This window comes from Rhineura floridana, chromosome 6, assembly GCF_030035675.1.
Source record: "Rhineura floridana isolate rRhiFlo1 chromosome 6, rRhiFlo1.hap2, whole genome shotgun sequence".
Lineage (NCBI taxonomy): Eukaryota > Metazoa > Chordata > Lepidosauria > Squamata > Rhineuridae > Rhineura > Rhineura floridana.
In genome coordinates, this window is record NC_084485.1 from 43,531,597 (window position 1) to 43,556,365 (window position 24,769).

The window sequence follows — 24,769 nt, forward strand, 5'->3', positions numbered from 1 at the left end:
ATCACATGTAATGAATGCAAAAGGTAAAGTGTTTTGCTCTTTAACCAAATACTGACAGATATGAAACAATGGTTGGCCCTGGATTAGCCATTTGTGTATTACCAAAAAAAAACAGGAAATGTGTCACCAAAAGGGAGGGCATACACTTGCATGATATTTGTAGGTGCTGATTTATATGTATAGATGCAAATTAGTACAGTAATGATTAGTAGAAATACAATATACCTTGCCATCATGGAGAAGACTATGACCAGGTGACCTGTGTGCCTGCTCAGTCTGCTGTCCAGGTGCTAATTGTCGATGGGCAACTTCAAAAACCCCGTTCTTCCTTCTGATGGTTCTTTGTCTTTAAATTGGAGTTGGACCAGGCAATCTTTAAAATAAAGGACACCTTCAAATACAAAACTATCTTCTGTAAAGATAGACACATTGTCACTCAAGTTGACCCTGGTTGAGTGACTGGTGAATCCATCACTAGCAAGGAGCCAAGGACATTCACAGTGTAGAAACAACTCGATTAAACACTGACTGAGGGTATATAACAAACTACACTTTCATTTTTGACATTTCATTTTATTAAATCTATTGAATTTTTCATTATGCCACTTGTTTAGAATCTAATTTTAAAAAGCAGGCTTTAGAAGAATGTATGATAGATCCAATCATAGGCACAATTCATCGCCAAGGACAGAATGCACCTGTAGTAGAATTTTGGCAAGATCACTTTGGCAGTGCCACTCTACTAAAATAATTCCCATGCCAAAGATAGGCAGCTATTTCCGGAAAGTGTATATTAAAAAAAAAACCCATGTAAAAAGCCAATAGGCTATAAGGGACGTTGATTTAACTTGCTTTCACTTGGAAATGGTCTAATCTGGTAGACCTACTGTTCAATAAATAAATAAATAAATAAATAAATAAATGAGATGTATTTGTGTCTCCAGTTTAATGTTAAGTATTGATTAAAATACAACAGAATGTCCTCAGCAAACTGAAACCATCTGGATGTGTGAGCAACACATTAATACTGAATGGCTACCACCTCCATATGCTGTGTCATCCATCATAAGGGTGATATGTGAGTTTTTCCCCCATGTCTGGGTCATTTCGACTAACCCAGTATCTTGAATATGTAGTGTCTTATTATTCCCCATTCATTTTGATTTTGGTCTAACAATACTATTTTACTGATGTCCTCAAGTAAACATTCTCTAGGAAATTCTCATATTAATCATTTGTTCAACCCACATTTTTCAGTGCATTTCCCTATCACTTCCTAGCCACTGTTGTTTTTTTAAAGTGGATTTGTTGCTCTAGGGCAAAAGAGTGTTTTGATCCACTTTGATTGCACAAACCTAAATTTCTGGTATATGCTTGAATCCCTCCTGCACAATAGTGACAGTCTAGAGCAGTGGTTCCCAACCTTGGGGCCGGGACCCCCAGGGGGCCTGCGAAGTAATCCAGAGGGGGCCGTGAACAGTAAATAAATGAATTATTTATTATTATTTTTTAAAGAAGTCTTCACTCCCTCAACACTGTATGCTTCCCACTGGCGCTGCAGATGACACCTCCCCCTTGCTCCAAAGGAGAGGGGAGGCCTTTTGCTGAAGCATCAGAGCGTCTTTCAGGCGCACTAAGGGCAGGCATCTGCCTATAAAACACATGGCAGATGCCAAAGGAGGCTGAGGGTGGAGCTACCAGGAAGAAGAGGGGATTACTATCACTGATTCCCATCTCCTTGCACTGCCGCTACTGATAGCGCCCTTACTTAGAATGAGAGGAGAGGGCTTTTTGTGAAGCAAAAAGAAGCAAGGCTGCACAGAAAGGCTGCTTTCCCCCTTCCTTCCTGGCAGCCAGCCTGCCTCCCTGGGGGGAGGGGGTCATGAATTTTTTTCAGCTTATAAAGGGGGTCCCGTGCTCATAAAGGTTGGGAACCACTGGTCTAGAGGCATTCACCGTAGTACTGCTCCTGGAATGTCTCATTGCTTGGGAACATTAAGGAGCACGTAACAATATTGTCAAATGACCTACACATATGGGAATGAGGACATATGAGGGCTCCCAGGTTGCAATCCATATATTCATGCTGGATCTATAAAGTCCTTGATGAAGAAGAAACAAGAGATGAGGCCACCAGGACTTCCCTTGCCCATTTGGCCTGAAGACCTTTCATCCATTTCTTCCACAGGACTTTAAGTGTAGTGTAAAGCAGGTAGGGATGGGGTAGATTAAAAAACCGGGGGGTGGGTATTGGCTGGGGTAGAACAGCTGCGGCTATACTTCACTGGGGATTTAAAGGGCATAGCATAAATCTCTGGTTATGACATGACAATCTTATTGAAAGGAGCCTGGAGTAAGTGGTTAGTGTTTGTATTTAGTTTCTTTAAAAAGCTGATCCCACTGATTTCCATCTATCTCATGTACTGCAGAGATTAATTGGGAATGAAGAGAGATGGAAACTGTACCAGGAATAGTCAAGGTCTCCGTAATTAGTGTGAATAGAACTGTAAAGGGGCTCCACATCTTCTCTTACTATTTTAGGCTCTAAAAAATGACATTAAGCGGAGATCATTGCTGGTTTCCCAAGCCTCAAATGTCTGATTATTGTCCAAAGGAATATGCTGGTGATCTTTGTTTATTCTCTTCACCACCACAGATCTATTGAGATTAACTCAAGAGAGAGACTTTCCAGGTACCCCTTTTTTGACACCATCATTCATCTGAGTGCTGGACTATAATTGCTGCAGTGGCTCAATAGTCAAAGTCTGTTTTTGCCTCTGGCCCTGACGTTTAGCTGTCAAAGGCAGCTGTGGAAAGAAATGAATATTTTGCATTTAAACAGTGCCCTTCATCTCATATTCAGACACTTCAGAAGGCTTCATAGGTATGAATGTGTTAAGCTTCATAAGCCTTCAACGTCAGCCTCTAATGCGATCATCCCTGTTTTGCAAGTGCAGAGGCACTGAGGGTGATCTTTCCTTGGATGCAGAAGCAGGCAGCTTTGTGAAGCTGGAAGCAGTAATTACAGGAGATGGTGGCTGCTGTCCGCGTCCTCTCCCCCTCTTCTTGGTAATGTCTAGAGGTATTCAACATGTAACATAGAATCATAGCATTTTAGAGTTCTAAGGGACCTTACAATTCATCCAGTATAACCCCCTGCTCAATGCAGGATCTACAGTGCAGGATGAAACTTTAACATTCCTGACATATGGCTATCAAGTCTCTGTTTAAATGCCTCCATCAAAGGAGTGCCCATCAGTTCCTGGGGCACTCCGTCCCACTCCAGAACAGCCCTTACCACTGGAAAATTTACCCTACTGCTTAGGTGGCCAGTCAATCAAAAGTATTTGCTAAAAACCATTGGTCATCACAAAACTGCGAACAAGTTGAGATATATTTTAACACAGACAATCACCAGCACATTGAACTGCATTTTGTGCATCAAATAGTTGCTTGATCCGTTGGACTGCTAGAGCACACATAGAAATCTTATATGCAACATATTTATCCCTATTAACCACTGAATAACAGGTTTTCTCTCTACTTTTCAAAAAAAGAAACTGCCTGAAGAATCTCTTTCAACAACCTATCCCTATCGGAATTATAGAGGGAGCAATACAATACATAGTGAGCAATATCTTCTACCTCTCCCTAGTTGCAAATGTGTGAACACATTTTTATTTTTTATACATATAAATAACATTGCCCAGGTTTTCCAAAGCCCTCAGTACTTCTGTCCTATTGTTTTTATTTATTTATTTATTATTTTATTTATATCCCACCCTTCCTCCCAGCAGGAGCCCAGGGCGTTTTTGATCACAAGCTTTCTGACCTGCTTTATGCAGATGTTGTGGCCCTTATACCTCCTGCTATGATAGACATGGGGCATCCTCTTACACATTACAAAACTTTTATTATGGCATAAGCTTTTGTGGACTCAAGCCCATTTTGTCAGATGCATCCACAAAAGTTTATGCCAGAATAGATGTGTTAAACATGTTAATCTTTAAGGTGCCACAAGATGCTTCAATAATTTTTGCTGCAAGAGAAATGGCTACCCTTCCAGAAAATTTGTAAAAGAACAAACTTCTTCCTCAGAATTATGCCATAACTAAGCTTATTTTGTCTGCTAGAAGGCCTAGTCCACATAGAGATAATAAAAAGATTGATGTTAAGAACTTTTAAATGTACGAGAATTCTGTTCAGTCCAAATCATGCTTGGACAAGGCATCTGGAATGTTTAGCCAAAATCTGCTTCTTTGCAGGTTCACTCATAGGTCCAATTCTGGAGCAACAAAGAATAAGTCTCTTCCATTGCTTCCATCTTCTGTGTGACAGCCTTTCTGATATTTCTGACTAAACTTAGCCTTTCAACTGCTCACCATAGGACTTGGTTTCCAGACACCCATACCATCATGCCCTTGAGTTTCCCTGCCTCTGCAAAGGGCAACAAGTGGAAGCTGAGAATAGATTCTAGAAGGATCACAGCCTTTCCACTTGCTCTTCTAGTGCTATCTTCACCTTTCCATGCATCTCCACTTTGCATCTTGTTTAGATGCATTGTAAACCACCATTGTTGGATCACTGCCAGCTTGCTTAGTAACATGAGGCACATGTTAAACCACTTTCAGCATAAAGATCAAAGACAGTTCTACAGATGTTAAGTTTTACTTCATCTACTGTTGTTTTCACTGTCATTAGTACTTTCATAATTTGGAAACTTTAGCTGCCTGGGACAGTATCCAGCTGCTTTGCAGTCAAAGAACATTGACAATGGGTAATTAGGGTTGCCAAACCAGAAGTAACCCAAACCCTGAGATTTCAGGGCTGTGCCCTAGTGGTGTCATTAAGCATGATACATTTAAGCACCACAGTTGCTTGTAGCACACGTCACCAGAAGCCCATCGTAGGAAGAAAGGAGCCTAGTATTGCGGAGATGTTAGATGGGAGGACTCAGGAGTAAAGATGGATGATCCTGAAGGCTGCAGTTCTAAAAACACTTACTACGGGACTAAGCAAATAGGAAAAGAAAAACAAAAGATAGAGATGGTTTCCTAAATGCAATACCATACCAACCACAACAAGATTCCTATGAGTGAGGCAGAAAAGTCAGCATCCCACAACCAGTCAGGATTCCTGACCAAAAACCAAAGCTAAAAAAGTCCTGGCAACCAGTTAGCCAAGGTCACAGAAATCCCCATGCAGCACAACCTGACACAGGGGCTGCAGTTAGTGCAGAATGCTGTGGCACAATTGCTGACATGAGTGAGACCCTATCAACACATAATACCTCTGCTCTGAAATCTGCACTAGTTGCTGATTTGCTACCAGGCCAAGTTCAAGGTGTGCTTTCCGTGTCACAGGTGCCACATACCATTTGTTCTGTTCTTGTAAGAAATCAGTCCTTAATTGTGGCAGCATCTACACTTTGGAACTCCCTGCCTATTGACATTAGTCAGACGCCATCATTATACACTTTTTGGCACCTGCTAAAAACATTTTTTGTTCGGGTAAGTCTACGTAGGGATGTTGAAGCTATTAAGTTTTTTATCTGTTTTTAATTCATTTTTGGTTTTATTATTTTGAATGTTTTAATTACCTGTCTTAAACTGTTTTTGCCAATAATTTTATTGTTTTAAACTGCTTTGTAAACTGCATTGAGGTTTTTTTATAATAAAGCGGTATATAAATGTTGTAATACATAAATAAATGTTGGTGTCACTGTGGCCTTGGGTCTCTCCACTTTTAGGATCAAAGGAATCTGCCTTATACCTACACAGGACATTTGATACCATCTAGCTCAGTACTGATGACATGGACTAGCATTGGCTCTCCAGGATTTCAGGCAAAAGTCTTTTCCAGAAATTGAATTTTGGACCTTTGCGTGCAAAGCATATGCCATACCAATGAGCTACAGCCCTTCCTTCCCCTGTTTAAAAAAGTATCTTTTAAAAAATTTCTTTTCAGTTAATGAATGAATGCACATCATACCTAGGGCAGATCCACACCATTCATTTAAAGCATATTCAACACATATTTGAAGCACATGAATTCCAACACATAATCATGGGAACTGTAGTTTGTTAAGGGTGTTGGGAACTATAAATGTGAGGGGGAAACTACACTTCCCAGGATTCTTTAGGGGATGTCATGTGCTTTAAATGTCAGTTGGATGTGCTTTAAATGTATTGTGTGGATCTAGTTCATAGACCTTTCCTGCATGTAAATCATTTTATTTATTTTTTAAAATGGAAATGACCTATAAAGTTTACTGGGTGACCATGGGTTACTCACCTTCTCTCAGCCTAATCTGCCCCTCAGGATGAAAACAACAGAGGGGAAGCATGTACATCCCAAGGAAGAAGGACACATTTAAAATGTAGAGGAAATAATGCACAGCCATAATGTGAAATCAGATACTTATCAGGACATAGTATGAAGAAATATTTATAAAAGCATGACTATCAAAGATGTTTATTATTTACACAATCTGTAAATATATTTATAGTGCAATCCTATGCATGTTTACTCAGAAGCAAGTCCCAATGTATTCAATGGGGCTTACTCAAACAGGGAAGCGTGCATAGAACTGCAACTTCACCAAATCCAAAATTCAGAATCATGCCACTTAAGCTGTTTCACAACTGTTTTATACTTGTTTTTATGGTTATTGGATTTTAAAGGGATTTATTTCTTGTTGTGACCTGCCTTGGTTTCCAATCAGCAACCTATCTCACACACTGGAGATGTAAAATACATACACCCTATATAAAAGTTTATAGTCAAAACCAGGTGGTCATTGCAGAACATTTAAAAAAAATCAGTATTAGTTTCCTACATAATAAAAGCAGTGACACCTAAGTAAGCCCTGCCTAATTGCTTTTAAGATAGGATTGGAGGGTGAGAGAAAGATTTACAACACAAACACAATCCTTTGCTATGTTCACTCAAAAGTCCCATTAATTTACAGCACAATCCTAACCATGTCTACTCAAAAGTAAATCCTACTGAATTCAACAGGGTTTACTCTGGGTATGTGGAATAAGCATTGCAGCTTTATTCCCAAAAAAGTGAGTAAAGAATGAAATCTTCATATTGGGAAGGTTTTCAAAACACTGCCCTCTTCAACAGCCCAGATACAATGGCATTAAGATTTCCTGCACACGAGAGAAAAACATTGGCTATTGATGAAAGCTATAAACTTACTGAGATTTTCAGACAAGCAGGAAAAAACAGTTTTCTGGCCTTGCAATGGGTTCTAGCTATTGACTGGAGGTCAACAAAGCCCTTGTCAATCACAACCCTGACTTCACTATTGGCTATAAACCTGAAAGGACGGGGTTAGAGCAGCCAGCTATGCACTAATTTAACAGGGGGCGGCCGATGTTTTTGTGTATATCTTTTCAACCAGACCACCTAGAAACTTAATTTTTTTTAATGAAAGCTGGAAGTCCAAAGATTAAGAAGACTCACCCAGAGACCTGGAGAGGACCCCAAACATCCAGAATCTCTGGGCAAAAACTGGAGACCTGGTAACCCTACCAGGAATATATCACACCATTTCTCTGCAGTCTGCATTGATTTCCAGTTTGATGAATGAAGCAATTCCAATGACATCTGAACAGCCAAAGGCTGTTCACCCTTGTATCAAAGAATGCTTAGCAGGATTGACTGGAGAAAGGGGATGATTTACCTGCACATGTTTGTCATATGTTTGATTTACAGACCTATCAGGAAACAGAACAGGATATGTTTATCTTAGAAAGGAATGTGTGTGGTCTCTATAGTTTTATACTTGTAAACTTGTAAAGATTAAACTTTTTAAATGTATGAGGGTGTTTTGTGTGTGCACATCAATAGCGTATGGTCTTCATTTTACTTTTTAGAATTCCTTTTATTTAACTTTATTCTTATTAATTTTTTTCAGTGTCAAAACTGAGGGACAAATCAAATTGACTTGCTTATTATCATATAGTGAGTGAGGCTGACTAGGAGCAGTAGGCTACACTCCCATATATATAAGACCCTTTATTCACTAATAGGCAAACAAAACCCTTGTGGTTTAAGAACTTACCTAGGTCCAACAGATATTTCTATCAAACTTTAAAAAACAGGGAAATTGGGCAGCTATAGTGAATGCACCAGGGGAGCAGAAGACCGGACATCCTCTCTGAGATATTGTACTGCCCTTCAAATTTGTCAAAATGCCAACACCATTTGGGTTGGTCTTTCAAAGTCCAATCCTTGTCCTGTGTACCTTGGAAGAATTTGGTAATGTGTGCCTCTGAGCATATGGTGTGTGATGGCAACACTTGCAATCAGGACTACATCTCCAAAGATAGAGAATTACATTTTTGTATCTTTGTTGGTTCTAACTTTGCTGCTTCCCTGTGTTACTACTATTTCTACAGAGAATCTGATCTATAAAATTATATTTCTCTCATTATTCATCCTAGAAATCTGTGTCAAATTTATTTTTATTAATTTCAAAGCCTTTTTATTGGTCAATGTTATATGATGGTGAAGACCGCCTTTTGTCAGGAGGTCAGGTCTCCTGCTTTTCTGGTACATTCACTATAGCTGCCCAAATTCCCTGCTTTTTAAAGTTTGACAGAAATATCTGTTGGCCATAGGTACATTAATAAACAGCAAGTTTTTTTCACCTATTAATGAATTTCTCTGCTTTTTAATCTGGGAGGTAAGATATGGGATCCTGTGCAAATTTGCTGAGAATGGATTGAACATTTGCATGCTTATTGAGTTCAGTGGGATCTATTCCCCTGCAATCTTACTTACAATAGGTGAAACTGCCCATGGGGGAGGGGGAGGGGAGGAGGAGGGAGGGCAGAGGGGAGGAGGAGGAGGGAGGGCAGAGGGGAGGAGGAGGGGAGGACAGGTTTTATCATTTGCATGCTTACTGGTTCACTGGGATTTACTCCTGTACAATCATGCTTAGGATAGGTGAAACTGGCCATGGGGAGGGGTATTATTTTTATTATTATTTTTATTATTATTTATTAAATTTATATACCGCCCGACTAGCGATAGCTCTCTGGGCGGTGAACATAAAATAGTATAAAAATACAATGAATAACAGAATAATATTAAAATACAATCAACAATACAATAAACATTATTAAAATTAGATCAATGTAACTTAAAATGCTTCAGAGAATAGGAAGGTTTTGACCTGGCGCCGGAAGGAAAGCAGAGTCGGCGCCAGGCGTACTTCCTCAGGGAGACTGTTCCATAGTTCGGGGGCCACCACTGAGAAGGCCCTAGATCTTGTCATCACCCTCCGGGCCTCCCTGTGAGTTGGAACCCGGAGGAGGGCCTTCGTAGCAGAACGTAGTGCACGGGCCGGTTCATATCGGAAGAGGCGTTCCGCAAGGTATCGTGGTCCCGCACCGTATAAGGCTTTATAGGTTAATACCAACACTTTGAATCTAGCCCGGAAACATATTGGCAACCAGTGCAAGCTGGCCAGAACAGGTGTTATATGCTCGGACCGCTTGGTCCTTGTCAGCAATCTGGCCGCCGCATTTTGCACTAGTTGTAGCTTCCGAACTGTCTTCAAAGGTAGCCCTACGTAAAGCGCATTACAGTAATCCAAACGTGAGGTTACCAGAGCATGTACCACTGATGTAAGGTCCTCTTTACTCAAATAGGGACGTAGCTGGGCTACCAACCGAAGTTGGTAAAACGCATTCCTAACCACCGAGGCTACTTGAGCCTCAAGTGAGAGGGAAGAGTCTAAAAAGACTCCCAGACTACGAACCCGGTCCTTTAGGGGGAGTGTAACCCCGTCCAGGACAGGGTATATATCCACCATCTGATCAGAGAACCCGTCCACCAACAGCATCTCAGTCTTGTCTGGATTGAGCTTCAGTTTGTTAACTCTCATCCAGTCCATTGTCGAGGCCAGGCAACGGTTCAGCAAATCGACAGCCTCACCTGAAGAAGATGAAAAGGAGAAGTAGAGCTGCGTGTCATCAGCATACTGATGACAACGCACTCCAAAACTCCTGATGACCTCTCCCAACGGCTTCATGTAGGAGGGGAAAGGGAGGAAGGGTAGGGGTATGGAGGAAGAGGGAGGGGGGAGGGGGAAGAAAGGAAGGAGATTGGGTGGGTGGGTGCTGGGCAGAGGGAAAGCCCCTTTCCTTCCAATAGGAAAACATTGGGAACAGTATCATTGCTTTTCAGAGTTTCCCCCATCTTTTTAATCTACAGCAGGCACAAGTAGTCTCCCACTTAAATTTAAACCAAGGTGTCACTGGTCACATCCACACCAGAGCTTTATTTCATTTTAGACAGTCATGGCTTCCCCCAAAGAATCCTGGGAATTGTTGTTTATGAAGGGTGCTAAGAGTTGCTAGGAGACACCCTATTTCCCTCACAGAGCTACAATCCTCAGAAGACAGGCTGATTGTTGAACCACTCTGGCCAGTGGAGTTCTGTCTGGGGAATAGGAGTCTCGTAACAGCTCTCAGCACCCTTCACAAACTACACTTCCCAGGATTCTTTGGGGGAAGCCATGACTGTTTAAAGTGGAATAAATGTCTGGTGTGGGTGTGGCCCCCTGATTAGCCAAGCCAAACAGCTGTGAGTCTGGCTTTTAGAACACTGACAGTTCTTACTGAGCATGCCTTGCATTATCATTGAGTTCAATGTTAAATTTCTTAAATTAATTTTAAAATCAGCCAGGCATTTATTTTGACTTTTAAACTGCAGAAGATGAAGGTCAGAGTACTGGGCAAGGTCAGGAATAGGATTACAGGTACTCTGTGAACATGGCTGATTTTTAATTCATTTCAACAGAAAAAAGTCCAACAGAGGTCTGGATTTTTTTTCTCTTGTTTTACATTTTGTACTCTAGATTCTATCTGAGTGTTTTGTGTATCACCATGAAAACTTAAAGGATTGTTAAGGTAGCGTTTCTGAGTTCAGGGCTATAGGTTTTGCAAGGTTTTGTTTTGAAATTAGCTTATGGGAAGCAGCAAAATGGCATGGGGGTATTTTCAATTTAACATGGCAGAATGTGAAAAATCCATGCTGGCTATAGTATACAGCCACTCTTGTGGCTGTATAGTATAATCGGAAATGTGGGGACCAAAGAGCAGTTTGCTAGATTCTTATAGATCTAGTTACACCATAGTTCACGGTGGCTAGCCCATGTCCTAGAAGCCATACCTGGCCTCCCAAAAGGTTTTTTATGGGACCTCAAACAATACCCCCCAAATCCATTAATTTTTTTAAAAAAATAGTTTAGGTCCAAGACATTTTGCTTCTAATGGATCTTCTTTTTTAAAACAAAAGGAAAAGGAAAAAAAAGGCCTCTGAAAGCTTTAGTGCCTATATTAGATTACGTGCTCTCATGCATTTTGTGTTCTTGGAAACTTGACCTTTGACCCTGAATGTTTTATCATGAATCATGTAGATCCTCTGAAGTTAGCGATTACAGTGGTTTGATATTTAGCAAATGTTTACGACTTTCAACAATATAAGGACTAACGTGTGTGAGAGAGAAAGAGGGGGCAGAGAGGGGAAAGAACACAAAATGTTTGGATGATGGAGGAATAATCATTGACCAGCAGGACTCTGGAGTTACTAAAAACTTAAAAAACCTGAGTGAACTGTTCTCAGCTACTCCAATATGAGGTCTGAGTCATTTTAATTGACTGCACTACAAATGGAGGCAGAATGAGAGTATTTTGGGGAAAGTCTTTCCCTAAGAGATCTAAGAATAAATTGTTTTCCTGTTGATGTTTTTAACATCAAGTAACTTTCCTAGATTATCCAAGACATCATCACCCCAAACAGGACTGTGGTACAGTGAAGGAATTGATGTTTCAGTTCAGTATCCAATAGATGTTCAAGCAAAGGTTCAGGGTGTTGGTCAAATGTAATACATCAGTTTGCAATATGGGCTTGCTTTTTTGCTTTGCACCAGCTGGAGAGATTCATCAGAAGGATTATGAACTATCCCTGCATAATAGAAATTGGGAACGGTGATGGGCTGGCAGGGGGAGAGGGATGACTAAATCCAGGACAGACACACACTGGGAAGAGAAAAGCTCCTCCAGCCATGGTTAATTATAAAAGGCACCGAACAATTGGGTGACAGATGTAACATCTCCATGACAACCCCCACAGCTGGCTAGGAAGGAATTAAAGGGCAACACACTTCAATGAAGTGTCAGTGCTCTTGCATTAATCTAGCACTTGTAACATGCATAATTACAGGAGCAAAGAAAAATGCTCCAATCTAGATATGTTCCATTTTCAAGCTCTGCAGTAATGCAGGGATCATTTACTCAGAAGACTTCAGAGTTGCACCATCCATTGGATTCCCTTGAAACTATTGATATGGATAGACCTTTTCCGTACATGCTCAGGAATTCAAATGATGATGCCACGACTATTGTGGTTGTTCTCTTGAAGTGTTATGCTGGAGGAGGAGGACAGCTTATCATGTCGGCACAGGGAACCACTGTTTCTTCTCCAAGTGCTGCTTAGTAAATTGGTGGATTGCAAAGAAAATGTTGGGTACTGTACCAAGCAAATTAGCATTGTGAGTTATAGAACAATTAAAGGCAGGTGCCACAGGAAAACTATCTGAAATAATGTTGAAAATTGCACTGTAATTGAAGAACTTTTTTTACAAAGCTTCTCCCAGAATCAGATCTTATCTAAAGAACTTCTGACATGCTATATGTGGTTGTGACTCTGGAGATCATCCCACAGAGAGTTTTTTTTTTTAAGTCTCAACATTCTGCTCATGGAAGTTGGCCTGTTCTGGCAAGGATGAGTTGATGGTAGAGTCTAGAGGAACAAACTGACTAGTGGTCTGGAGCAGGTAGCAACAGCAAGGAACTACCAGACAGACACTGTATAGCAACTTAACAGGTCAAGGATCAGAGTTATGCAGCAAGGTCCATAACAGATCCTTCAGAGCCCTGGACAGGTCCCAGGGCAGAAAAGACTTAATCTAACAAGAACTTGATGCTGTTTGAACTCTGATTAATCCCTCCCTGTGATAACCCCTTCCACACTTCTCCCTATTGCTGGAGAATAGAGATCTTAGAGGGCAGCCCTCTGGATTCCTTGGGGAAGTCTGCAGTTACTGGGGTTCTGGCTTGGAAGACTCAGGATCAGAAAGTTATTGGTTGCTGGAATCAAGCTCAGTGATGTCAGGATCCAGATTCAGCACCTCTGGGTTGTGTTACCAGCCTCCTGATTATACTGGCTCCTCTCCCTCTGATTCATTGTCCAAGATGCTGCTGGATGTCTGGATCATGACAATTGCTGGAACAAGTTTGCTTACATAGAAGGCATCTATGTTGACTCAAATAGTTACTGGATATGGGTAAAACATCCTTGACATGAGATATCACATCTTCTGGAAGGGGAGGAAGAATATATACTCATCTTAAAAATAATGAAGTACTGATCTATCACTATTCTGTGTCTGTGTAAGAACTTTATTTCAACAGTAGGACTCACGGTACCTCTTTCCAGACTGTTTCCCTCTCCAGCATAATCATTATTTCTCTCAGAAGCAGCTTTCTGTTATAGCTTTTTCTACTGTAGTATATGTATGTGAGTTTGTTTGTTTAAATGTTTTAAACTCCTCAGAGGTCTGATGTAATATATATCAATGTAATAAATAATATTCATGGAGCCTTTGAAAGGAATAATAGTCCTTGTAGCCCTCGCAAATAATTATGGGAAATCCAACATGTAGATTTTTTGGATATCACTCACAAGAAAGCCAACTGCAATGATTAATAAACTCCCAAAAACGTTCTAATAGTATCTTGATAAAGGGAAAACATTCACTTGTAAAAATAATCAATATATATATAAAATAAAACATGGCATATATATTATACTTTACATGCAAATAGCCTAACATCCTAAATGAACTATAAAATGCACACACAAACAATTAGGCCTCATCTACAATATACATTTAAAGTAGTATCATGCTACTTTAAACAGTTGTGGCTTCCCCCAAAGAATCCTGGGTGATGTAGTTTGTTAAGGGTGCTGAAAGTTATTAGGAGACCCTTACTCCCTCACAGAGCTGCAGTTCTCAGAGTGGCTTAACAATCAGTCCCTCTTCCCAAGGCAACTCCCCATACTTTATGAATGCAATATGCCCTTCCAAAATTCAGCAGGGAAAACACTAAAAAAACTTATCAAAACAAAAAAATAAGAATATTCTACACAAACAGAAAAATAGTCTCCCTTTCATATAAATGTCAGAATCCGTGTAAAATTCACCAGAAACTAAAATGGCATAATTCCTTTGTGAAAACTGGTTTTTACCAAGCCAAATGATTGATATTCTAATATGTATTGTAAGTAATGTTTTCTGGTCTATTCCATTTGTTTTCACACATGAATATTTTTCCTTGATAAAGTCACTGTTGAAATGAGTTGGAAACGTAACAATTCTTGCAGCTACCTTTTGTATGGGTTCTTCTGCAGTGTTTTGTAGCTGTTTTTGTTTGCTTGTTTATGGGATTTCCTTTTTTTATCATTAATTTTTATTCAAATTTTCAAAGACAAAAAACAAAACAAAACAAAAACAATTAAACAATAAAATAAAATGTTGACTTCCGATTTGTCGTAGATCAGTTATAGGTCTACAATATATAACAATCCTGTCTCTAAAATTATATTATAAAATCACTTTCCTCCAGTAGTTATCTTAATTAATCATCAAATCTCATAAACATTACTTTATTCTTTCCACAAAAAGTCAAAGAGAGGTTTCAATTCCTTGAGAGATATATCTTTCAATTTTTCTCCAAATAAACATGTCGCTTAATCCATCTGATTCAAATCTGTTAGGTCCAATAATTTCAATAGCCATTCTTCCATTATCTATATTAATTCCATCTTCCATCTTCAATAGTCCTGTTAAGTCCAGTAATTTCAGTAGCCATTCTTCCATTATCAGTATCCCATAATAATCTTGTTGTCATAGCCATAGTCCAAATAAACATATCAATTAATCCATCTCGTCAAATCTGTTAGGTCCAATAATTTCCATAACCATTCTTCCATTATCAATATTAATTCCATCTTCCATCTTCAATAGTCCTGTTAAATCCAGTGGTTTCAGTATCCATTCATCCATTATCAGTATCCCATGATGATCTTGCTGTCATAGCCATAGTCATATAACAAGAGTCTGATGGGAATTTCCCCCATCACAAATATGTCCTTGCCATCAATTCTGAATATGTTGCTGAAATATTGTTGTAAAGTCACATCTCTGCTCTTTTTTACAAAATGCACTGGCTGATCTCTTAAGAATTTTTCCATTGTCACATATTTGTAGTTAATTCCATAGATTTTTTCTATGCCAAGCCCCATCACATCATTCCAGTCAAGAAAATTATCCAAGACATTGATAACTTTATCACTAATATCTTCATTAATTTCTTCGGAGACAACGTTGAATTCCAAACAGTAAACTTTATTTCTAACATCCGCAAACTCCAGATCTTTTTCCAATTCCATATTTGTTCCAGTCTCCAGGGCTTGTATCTTCCCTTTAATTTTTCTTTTCTCATCTCTAATCCCATCAAACTCCTCTCTCACAGAATCCCCTATTTCTTTAAACTCCTGCGTCATTTTGCTAAATTCAATTTTCATCTCCTGTCTACCCTGTCTCAGGGTTTGTTTCGTTGTCTCAATCTCACTCATTATTTTCTGAAACATAATTTCTTCCATGGTCTCAGTCACTTCCCTGGTTGCCATTCTTAGAACCACAAAAACAAAAAATTATTTCAGCCACAATTGGGTTAATATTCCAGGCTTGCTGACATCAGTGTCCTATCTCTTATATGTTCAAGAAAACAAAACAAATTTAGTTCCCAGCTTCAAACAGTTAGTGGCGTCGTGAACAAGCAGATTCGTCAAAATGAAATAGACCAAAAAAAAAATAGTCCCAGACATATAATACTCCAAAATTCATAAATCAAATTTATTTATTTTTTCCCCTCCTCGAAATAGAAATCCCTCTTCCGTTAGTATCTTTAGAATGCACCTCCAGGCCAGCTTTTTGCAATAAAAACAAAGATAAGCTTTTTTCGATTTCTTTCCTCCTTAATTTCGTGAGTAAAAGAGAAGAGTTATAGCTCACCAGATGTTCTTTATAGCTGATTCATTGACAAATCCCTTTTTTGCTGCAACAATTTAAACCAAATAAAAAAATATATAGAAAGAAGGATGCTTGCCTGTTAAGTTCCATTTTTCTTTGAAGAAAAGATAAATGTGTCGCTTAATCAGAAAGAGCTTGATGGAAGTCCATCCGCATTGCTGGCTGAACTTTCTCTCATAAATTAATGAAATCCAGTCCTCTCAACAAAAACAGGCTTTGTGGTTAATCTCTACGTTTCTCCCTGCCCGGGAGAAAATCTTTACCAGTCAAAAAGAACGTTCTGACTGATTTTAGAACTGAAAAAGCTTCTTCTGAGATGAGAGCTCGACTCAGAGGCAGCACAGGCTAAGCCACCCTTCCCGGAAGTCACTTGTTTATGGGATTTCCTCATGTTACTGTGGTTGGTCTTTTTTGTGGGGTGTATATAAATTATGCAGAATTAAGCAGTAAAGCTTTTCCTGGACTATGCCACTTCAGGGTACAACTGGACAACCACATGTTTGAATGCTCTCTCATGAAAAGTTAACTCTCTGTAAAAACAAAAGTGATGTTCTGATTTTGTATGTGTGGGTCCTGCATGCCATAGGAAGTTTTGTATTATTATTTTTAATGAGGCAGCATTCAGACATGCAGTCTTCCACTAGCAGCTTAAAATGTTCCGGATCCCTACAGTGCAATCCTAACCATGTCTACTCAAAGGTTAGTCCACTGAATTCAATCAGGTTGGGTAACTAGGGTTCAGACTGCAGCCTTCTTGTGTGTGTTCTTCAGCAGTGTTTTACAGCAGTTTTTGATCCTCTCCATATATGCCTAATATTTATTATTTATTTATTGCATTTATATCCCACCTTTTCTGCAAGGAGCTCAAGGTGGTTCTCCCCCTCCTCATTTAAGCCCCACAACAACCCTGTGAGGTAGGTTAAGCTGAGAGGCAGTGAGTGACTGGCTAAGGTCACCCAGTGAGCTTCATGGCTGAGTGGGAATTCAGACCCTGGTCTCCCAGGTCCTAGTCCAACATTCTAAACACTAGTAAGAGATTTTTAGAGCTCCTCTCAGCTGTCAATCTTTGTAGCTCAGGAAGTAAGCAGTAGAAGAGCAGGTAAAGCATTTGTGAACTTCTACCTCTTTACATGTGCCATGTTAAACAGTTTGCTTGATAGTTAATCAAAATTTGAACAGTGTGCCTTTAAAGCTCTTCATCTCCCAATCCCACTTGTGCTGATTATGTGCTGACCCAAGATTTCCCCTCCAAAGAACTAAGCAAAAGCCTTTTGAAAACATGGCTATGTGCTCCATGACTCCACAAAATATAGCTAACATGCACGTTATTCATCATCACATTTGACCATTTCTGCTGTTCTATACTGTGATAAGAAATGAATTTGAACTGAACTGAATGACAACCATGGCTATCTAATGACTGGGTTAACCTCTTTTCGCATCAAAATATCATCCATAAGCAGCATGTCATGAAAGCATACACTGCAGATATGTTGCAATACAAAATAAAATTAATCGTTCATCTCTGCACTAATACTGAAAGTTGTCAGGCTACCATATTCATTGAACATGGGGCACCAGAACTGCTCCAGGTCCTGGGCTAGACAATACAGCAATCAAAACCAGGAGAGGATAAGGGCTGGTTTGCACTGCTAAACCCTTCCACAGGATTTTCTGCAGAGCTTGGAAAAGTTACTTTTTTGAACTACAACTCCCATCAGCCCAATCCAGTGTCCCTGCTGGCTGGGGCTGATGGGAGTTGTAGTTGAAAAAAGTAACTTTTCCAAGCTCTGATTTTCTGTATGGCTCCATGCAGGCTCGGCACCAGCGGGCAGCCAGGTCAGACACTGGCCAAAGCCCCTGTGGCTGACTGAGGGCCCCTACAGCTGGGGCTGGGAGTGTGGATCTCCCACTACATGATTCCTGCCAGGATCAGGTTGCAGGGTGTGATCACAAATCATGACTGGATGGTGGCACAGATCATGGAGCAGGAGCATCACTTTCCCATGCAACACCATCCTTGTATGCGTGCATAGTTGAAGCACATATAAATACACCCAGTCATACCACCTCTTGTGTCATTGCATCAGCACACTATGTGCATATACCTACCATCACCCAAGATGATGGCAGGGGCATCAACACCCTCATGCTGCCATCTTGGGTGATGACAGGCATGCACACTGATGCACTGACACAAAGATGCAGGAGGTGGTGTGACTGGGTGTATTTAAGGGCACGCATGCGCGGGGGGGGAGCCTGCTGCAGTCTGGTGCTCAAGGGCCCGCTGTGGTCTCATGCCAACCCTGGTTACAAGACCTTATGGAGGCAGTTTAATGTGACCCAGCATGCTACATAGGAAATCTGCCATCTCTGTGTTTTCCCCAGCAGTCACAATTATGAGAAAAGTTTCCTGGTAGCTCACTGGGTGTTGTGCAGCCTGGTTTATGACAACCATTTGTCATGTGATCATGGACCCATATACATGAAGGGTGTGGAAGAATATATGAATATGAACCAGCATCTACATAGGTCAAGAGGAAGGACTATCGGAGGAACTAGGGATCGGGGAGAAATTCAATTCAGTTTACATTTTTTTATTTATTTATTTAGTGTTTGATGTATATCCTGCCCTTCCTCCCAGTAGGAGCCCAGGATGGCAAACAAAAGCACTAAAAACACTTTAAAACATCATAAAAACAGACTTTAAAATGTATTAAAACAAAACATCTTCAAAAATGTTTTAAAAAAAGCTTTAAATACATTTTTTAAAGTTTTTAAAACTTCTATTTTTTTAAAAAAAGAAGAAGTTTAAAAAACATATTAAAAAGCAGCTGCAACACAGATGCAGACTGGGATTAGGTCTCAACGTACAAGGCTTGTTGAAAGATGAAGTTCTTCAGTAGGCACCGGAACAATAACAGAGATGGCACCTGTTTACTATTCAAGGGGAGGGAATTCCAAAGTGTAGGTGCCACAACACTAAAGGTCTGTTTCTTATGTTGTGTGGAACCGACCTCCTGATAAGATGGTATCTGCAAGAGGCCCTCATCTGCAGAATGTAGTGATCAAGTGGGCATATAAGGGATAAGACGGTCTTTCAGGTATTCTGGTCCCAAGCCATATAGGGCTTTGTACACCAAAATGAGAACCTTGAACTTAGCCCAGTAGCTAATAGGTAGCCAGTGGAATTCTTTCAGCAGCAGGGTGACATGTTAGCAATACCCTGCCCCAGTGAGACATCTCACCACCGCATTTTGCACCAGCTGCAGCTTCCAGACCAACCTCCTAGTCCAGAAACAACTGCAGGTGTCTTACCAGCCAAAGCTGGTAAAAGGCACTCCTAGCCACTGAAGTCCCCTGGGCCTCTAGTGACAAAGATGGATGCAGGAGTACCCCCAGACTATGGACCTGCTCTTTCAGAGGGAGTACAACCTCATCCAAAGCAGGCAACTGACCAATTATCTGAACTCAGGAACCACCAACCCACAGCACCTCCGTCTTGCTAGGATTCAGACTCAGTTTATTGGCCCACATCCAGCCCACCACCGAGTCCAGGCAGCGGTCCAGGGCTTCCACAGCCTCTCTTGATTCAGATGTTAAGGGTATTGTCAGCGTACTCTTGACACCTCACCCCAAATCTCCTGATGACCGCTCCCAAGGATGCTTCATATAGATGTTAAACAGCATGGGGGACAAGATGGTACCCTGTGGCACCCCACAGCATAACTGCTATGGGGCCGAAAGCAATCACCCAGTGCTATTCTCTGAAAATGACCTTGGAGATAGGATCGGAACCACTGTAAAACAGTACCTCCAATAGCCATCTCACTAAGTTGGCCCTGAAGGATACCATGGTCAATGGTGTCAAAAGCCATGAAGAGATCAAATAAGAATAACAGGGTCGCACTCCCCTGTTCTTCTCATAATAAAGGTCATCCATCAGGGTGACCAAGGCCGATTCAGTCCCATGACCAGGTCTGAACCCAGACTGGAATGAGTCAAGATAATCTGTTTCATCCAAGAGTGCTAGCAATTGTTGTGCTACAACACTCTGAATCACCTTCATCAGGCTGCATCAACTGAAACCGTTCCCAAGAAGTTGCAGCAGACATTGCACTGGATACCTCACTGGGGACTACAGTAGATGTGGATGGGGCAACAAAATTGCTGTGGAAGTGAGCAACTTTACCCTCAAAATGCCTTGCAAACAATTCACAGTGGGCCTCTGAAGGATCTAAAATGCCATTTCCTGAAGTTGATGTGAACAGACCCCTGACAATACTTAAAAGCTCCACTGGGTGGCTACTTGAGGAGGCGAAGGTGGCAGAGAAGTGGGCCTTCTTCGCCACCCTCACCACCACACAGTAGGCATGGTTATGATGTTTTACTTGTGCCTGATCAGCCTCACAGCACGTCTTTCACCACTTGCACTCTAGCCATCATCCAACCTGTTTCATTGCCCTTAGCTCCCTGGTGCACCAAGGTGCAAACTGGGCTCCACAATGCTGGAGAGGGTGCTCGGGAGCAACTGTGTCAACAGCCCAACGTGACAAGGGCTTCAACATGGTCACCTGCTCTATCTACTGGAAGATAGAGGGCATTCAGGAATTCTGTCGATTCCATTAATCTCTGGGGGCAGATCATCTTAATCAATCTACCACCCATGCAGGAGAGGATCGGAGCCATACGTCTAAACTTCACCAGGAAGTGGTCTGACCATGACAATGGGGTGAGATCCATCCCCCTATCTCCAGACCACCCCTTCTGACATCTGGAACAAAAACCAAGTTGAGGGTTTGCCCTGCCCTATGCGTTAGGCCTGTGACAACTTGAGACAGCCCCATGGTCATCACGGAGGCCATGAAGTCCTAAGCTGGAACATTAGAGGCAGCCTCAGCATGGATGTTGTAATCACCCTGGACTATTGTTCAGCTATCTCAAGAGACAGCAACCCAGAGGAGCAACATTCAAGCAGCCAGATGCTCGTATCCTCTCAGGGCAGATCTTCTCCAGTCCCCCAGTGCTGCAACTGTTCACATTTAAAGGTGAACTTACCAAATTCACACTTTTTTGAAACAATATGAGAACCAAATCACAGCCATCCTTAGAAATTTGCACTTCTCTGAATTTTGCAGTGCAGTTCTCCAGCCAAGTAACATGTGTAAAAATGCATACACTTGGCATAGTGTGTATGTAAATGCATATATTAATGAAATAACATACAAAAACACGTTATATTAGGTGAAAGTGCTATGCAAAAGTGGGTATATTTGGAAGAATTGCCTAAAAAATGTGCATATTAGGAGAAGTTCACACTAAAACACTGAGGAATTTTCATGAGGACTTCTTTTTTTTAAAAAAATACACAAACTGATGTGGAAATGTGGAGAACCAAATTCAAGAGTGGAAAAATGAGAAACCAAGAAACTGAAATTGACATATTTGTCCATACCTAGGAGGGACCAGCGCTCAGTGGTAAAGTTTGCCCTTAGATTGCCAGGACATCCCCACCTAGATAGTATACAATAAACAGCATACCAAAGATCTAATGTGGTATGAAGGTGGGAGTGTTGGTCTTGGACTAGACAGATCTGAGTTTGAGTTAGGGGAGAGCCATATCTTCATGGTAGAACACATGCTTTGCATTCAGAAGATCCCAGGTTCAATCCCTGGCATATCAAGCAAAAGGATCAGGTAGTAGGTAATCTGAAAGAGCTCTGCTTAGATCCTGGATTTAAAATTTAACCATTTTAAAACACATAATTAAAAATAGTTAAAAACAACACAAACAACATATGTATTACTCAAGGCAGCAAATCACAAAATTAAAATATAATATGCAAGAGAATTTAATAATCTTGGGGCTGGTTCACACAGAGCTTTAGTGCAGGTCTGGTGCTACTCACAGCCCCTTTTAATTTGCATGGATCACATGACATCGCAGGCAATCAGCAGCTAGATCGCAGTTTTCCCCTTTAAATCCGCAGTATATCAATGCTCTTTTAATCCGAAAAGGGAAGGTAAAACTACTTCAGTTTGTATCTCTGAGTGCTTGTAGACGCTTTACTCCAATGCTTTAGGTGGGTGTGTCAATTGTTCCCCTCTCCACACCCACTCCCTCATCCTCCCTTCTTTCATTTCATTTCCTGTTTGGCTGCTGGCTCCCATTCTGCAAGCCTGCTGCCAACGGTGCATTGTTTTTCTTTCTCCCCTAATTTGTGCACAAAAGCATAACACTGTTCAAGCAAATATTTGCATTCCAGCTGGATTGTAGCAGTGAAAATACAAATAATCACACTTATGAAACTCTGGAACAAACTGAGCATGCTCAGTTGTCAAGGTAACCAGAGGAAGAGAAATTTAGACCTTCAGGTGGCATGGTCATTAGGAAGCTGTATGATTAATCCTTTCCCTTCAGTGTGAATGAAAAGCACCGGGTTTGCAGCTGGCTTTGAGCCCCCTATGTGGACTGTGCAAACAGAAAATGGAGGTAAAAGCAGCATCTTTAATATGTTTTGCTCCCATGTGGATAAGCCCTTAATCTAAGATTACCTTGGCATCCCCACCAAGACAGTGTACAATCAGTAGCATACCAAAGAGCTAATGTGGTATAATGAGGAGAGTGTTGGACTTGGACCAGGCAAACCTGAGTTCAAATTAGGTGAGGGACCATATCTCAATGATAGAGCATCTGCTTTGTATTCAGAAGGTCCTAGCGTCAATCCCTGTCATCTCTGGTAAAAGATTATGTGAAAGCAGGTTATGTGAAAGGCCTCTGCCTAGACCCTGGATTGCTACAGAGTAGATGATACTTGGATAAACAGAAGGACAAATAGTCTGACCTGGTATAAGGCAATTTCCTATGTTCCTAAAATGGAAACAAGCAGCACTCAACATCCAAAGTGCCAACAAGACAGTGCCATGGATAGCACTGACAGAGGTGCCTCAAACATCTCTGAAAAGGGCAAAGAGCTCTAGTTTAAGCAGATCTGCATCTTTGTATGGGCTCTGGGTTGCTACTCTAGTCAGAGTAGACAGTATTGTACTCTGACCAGGTATAAGTCAGCTTCCTATGTTCCTGTTCCCACTTAGCAGTGAAGTTCACTGGGTGACCATGGGCCACTGATTGTCTCTCAGCCTAACCTAGCTCATAGTTCCAAGGATAAAGTGTGATAACTCCATGAATACTTGCCTTTAGATCCTTAGATCCTATCACTTGGTGGGGCAAATTGGAATTTTTGTTCCTACTACCATAACTTATAAATAGGGCATGTAAATCTTAGTATTAAGAAGTTCAATATTTTCATTTTAAAAGATATGCAATGAGTCACTGTAATAGAATTCCTGCAAGTGAAGTTATTTAGCATAGAGGTCTGTGCCGTGATATTCCCCCCTTCATTTACATAGGATCTAATGGCTAAAAGTAAGTGTCATGCAGTGATGGCTTGAGAGGTGGAGCAGATAACCACTGGGAAGTGGTCAAGGAGAAGCAGGGCTTTTGCAAGCAGGTAGATGCTCTTTACTGGTGCATCACTTGGCATCAGTAGAAGCAAGGGTTAATGGGACAACCCTATCTATACATGTGGCTGGTGAATGGCCAGTGGCACCTAGTGCAGATATGGACCAACATGTCATCAGAATGCAGGGATGGGGAAGAAATTCAGTTCAATTCACATTTAATACTGAATTTAGCAAATTCACACTTTCCTTTTTTTTTTAATTAATTTTTATTCAAATTTTCAAAACCAAAACAATACAAAAAGAAAAAACACAAATCAATAACTAATACAATAAAAAAGGGGGGGAAAGTATTAAAATATTGACTTCTGATTTGTCGTAGTTCAGCTATAAGTCTATAATATATAACAAGCCTGTCTCTTAATAGATTATAAAATCACCTTCCTCCAGCAGTTATCTTAATTGGTATCAAATCTCATTAACATCATATCATTTTATTCTTCCACAAAAAGTCAAAGAGAAGTTTCCAATCCTTGAGATATATGTCCATCAATTTTTTTCTAGATAAACATGTCAATTAATCCAACTCATCAAGTCTACTAAGTCCAGTAATTTCAAATCGCTCTTCTTCCATTATCCTTGTTGGTTCCATCTTCCATCTTCCATCTTTACACACCCAATAATCTTGCTGTCATAGTCATATAATAAGAGTCTGATAGGAATTTCCTTTATCACAGATATTTCCTTGCCATCAATTCCGAACGTATCACTGAAGTATTGTTGCAAAGCCGCATCTCTGTTCCTCTTTTTTACAGAATACACTAGCACATCTCTTGAAGATTTTTCCATTGACACAAAACAGGGATTAATTCTGTTAACTTTCTCCATTTCAAGTTCCATCAAATCCTTCCAGTCCAGGAATTTTTTCGAACCGATAATATCTTTATCTCCAATCTCTTCATCAATTCCTTCAGGGACAGCGCTGAGTTCCAAACCGTAATATTTGTCTCCAGGATCCATCACAGCCAGGAAATCCAAATCTTTTTCCAGGTCCATATTTAATCCAATCTCCATAGTTTGAACCTTGCCTTTAATTTTTCTTTCATCCTTTTTTGGTTTTCCAGATCT